The following is a 3,176-nucleotide window of genomic DNA, read 5'->3' on the forward strand; positions in this document are numbered from 1 at the left end:
AGTAAAATAATAAGTTTAATGCAAAATATATTAAGAAATAAAAATTACAGTATGAAAATTATTATCGATTATTTTTTGAAAGATACGAATTAATAATAATATAGATTAAATTAATGTAATATATAAGATTAAACACGGTAAAAAATATGTATTAATATTTACTTTCGTGGTTCGGTTTAGTTTGCTTCGGATTTGAAAAAATGATCCGATCCGATCCAAGTCAAAAAAATCAACATAAGAGCACATAAATCACAAGAGCACATCTTTTGGTAAATTTCAAAAAATGCAATAGAAGTATAACTTTTGTACAGTTGACATCAACATAAGAGCACAAAAATCATAAGAGCTTAATCCTTAAGTAACAATAAAATCAACTTCAGTTTGAAGTATAAAGATGCACAATAATTCCTTAGTTACTCTTCAATTTCATCTTTAGAATAAGAAACATGTCCGGTTTCTTGACTGTAGTGGCACCAAATATCATCGCCATCCTTATCATGCCTGGTTTCAAGTAGACTAGATTGAGAGTAATCTGTACCACCATATTGAACATAAATTTTTCTAAAATCTGACATCAATAGCAAGATATTTAAGGTGTCTCCATGATGTACTTATTGAACTTAATTCCCCAATAGCAAGATATTTAAGGTGTCTCCATGATGTACTTATTGAACTTATTCCCCAATACTTGTTGAACTTAATTTTCATCTTGTTCGCTGTCTCCATGATGTACTTATTTGTACTACTCATATGCTTGTTGATCCCTTTCCCAATGGCGAACACCTCTGCCATATACGAAGCACTTGTCACATACAAAGAACCAGACAAACGAATTGTGGATTTATAAAACAATTCAAGCAAGGGAAGCACCGATTCAACATAGTCCCAATCTCCATCTGTTATTCCATGCGTTGTTTTCTCTTCCATTTCTCGACGAAATGTGACCTCTCGTACGCTTAACTCGTGAAAGGCCTTTCTATACTTCAAGGCAACCGTCAACATTGAATACATTGAGTTCCAACGAGACCAATCATTTTATAATTAAGTGTTATTCATCGTTTACTGCAACATAGCCTTAACAAACCATTTCCAATCCATCAATGATATTTGTGCAAACCTACATTACTCCTAAAACACGCCTCTCATCACTTATCATAAGCCTGCAATGTGACAATTTCTGTAATATAATTGAAAAGAAAACATTGAACCTGCACTTGATAACATAGAAAAGTGGCACCAAACTTGCTAAATTCAAACTAGACTAGCAATAGCGTCAAAGAAGAACTAGAAATTGAAGGAAATGAAAATGGTGAATTCAAAAACAAGCAGTGACACACTTAACCCAAAATCAATCATACTCAAAAACCAAAATCAATCATACCCAGAAACAAAAATTAAACAAAATCATACCTATAAACAGAAATCAAACAAAATCATACACAGAAACCAAAATCAATCATACCCAGAAACAAAACTAAAAAAAATCATACCCATAGTAACCAAAATCAAAATCAAGCATACCCATAAACTAATAGTACCTTATGAATCTTCAGACGAAGATTCGCAGAAGAAGAAGAGGTGGAATCGTAGTGAAATCAGAGAAGAGACAATATCGCAGGAATTAGGCTTCCATTGAGATTGAAGAGGTGGAGAGTGAGCTCCGATTGAGATTGAAGAGCTTCGTTGAGATTGAAGAGCTTCGATTTATGCATGTGGACCTTCGATTGAAGATGTGAAGAGTGAAATTAGGGTTTAGAGTGAAATTCGGTTCATGTGAGTTGTGACAAAGGACCTGAGTCAAAATGAATTTTTTGTGATAAGATTAATTGAATTGTATGTTTCGGTTCGGTTCGGTAAGTATGGTTAACTGAGTTTTGATAACGGTTCGGTTCGGTTAATGAACTGGTCTCAAAATAGCGGTTCAGTTCAATATCCAATATAAAGGTTCGGTTAATTTTAGTATGGATCGGTTCGGTTAACCGGTTCGGATTGGTCTTATGAAAAGTCGACATCTATGAGTTGTGTTGTGTTAATTTGAACTATTGATCATACGAGTTGTGTTGTTTTGAATTTGTAATGTTAATCTCTTTACTTTGAATAGTGCATTGATTGTCAATATTGATGCTTTGAGCATTGCATGTGTATCGTTTTCAAGTTTATATTTTTTTTACGAAAAAAAATCTGACCTTTTTTAAAAATTTCGTAAATAAATAAATTTTTTCAATTTTTTTTCATTTTAAAAATGATTTTATAAAAAATCTGGAATATTTTTTTCTTCATATTTTATAAAAAATATGAACTTTTTTTATATATTTTTGACTTAAAAAAAATCAGGTGTTAATCATTCACCGTAGGCTACAATAAACCTACATGATCCAACGGTTTCTATTTGAAAAATAGATCAAACAGTTAAAATGTAACGGATAGGACCAAAAGAGGTAACGGCAATAGACATAAGGGACCAAATTGAGACACTTTATAGTTAGGGGACCAAAATGAAATCCGAAAATAAGTTAAGGGACCAAAACATGTATTAAGCCTTTTTTATTTTATATAAACGACCAATTTATTAGTTATAGTATTTTTTTTTCCTATATAGAGTGTCATACATGAGTCTATAGAATCTCACTGCATTCCTTCTGACATAGAAGCTAAAGAAGAAGAACGTATTGTGGAAGGTATAAATTATATACCATTTTATATTTTTTTCGTTTTTGTTAATTATTTGAATTTTTAATGTTATTATGGATTTCCTTTTACTTGTAGAGGTCCAACAAAAATGTTAGATATATGGGAAATTGATGACGATTTCATAATTGTTAAGTTGGATAACTATGGACTACCAATTGATGAGGAAGGGACAACTTTTACTCATTTCTTAGGTAGTATTGTTAGAAGGTCTCAATATGCACCCATCAACATCAAATCTTGGAAAGGTATACCTTCAAAGTATAAAGAAGCGATGCGGAACAAATAGAGGTATTATGTTTGCAAGTTTTTTAATTTTTTTTTGTATCATAATTTGTAATATAATAACAATAAACTTATAACCTGTTTGTTTGGTTTTTAGATGAAAAAGGGAAAAGAAGTGATGCATAGACATCAAGATATTTACATTGAAACTCGCACACGTAAAGATGAGTCAATTGTCAATGAAAAAGCTGCAAGAATGATTG

At 31.4% G+C, this 3,176-nt stretch overlaps 1 long non-coding RNA gene across 1 annotated transcript; it reads right to left on the reverse strand.

Annotated features, from left to right (window-relative positions):
- Nucleotides 1-354: 354 nt before the first annotated feature.
- On the reverse strand, nucleotides 355-1,878 carry LOC120580246 (uncharacterized). The gene is made up of 2 exons (XR_005645949.1): nucleotides 1,539-1,878; nucleotides 355-1,160 (listed from the first exon to the last, which is right to left on the reverse strand). It is a non-coding gene; the product is annotated as an uncharacterized lncRNA (long non-coding RNA).
- Nucleotides 1,879-3,176: the final 1,298 nt, after the last annotated feature.

Source organism: Medicago truncatula, chromosome 4 (assembly GCF_003473485.1).
Source record: "Medicago truncatula cultivar Jemalong A17 chromosome 4, MtrunA17r5.0-ANR, whole genome shotgun sequence".
In the NCBI taxonomy this organism is placed as follows: Eukaryota; Viridiplantae; Streptophyta; class Magnoliopsida; order Fabales; family Fabaceae; genus Medicago; species Medicago truncatula.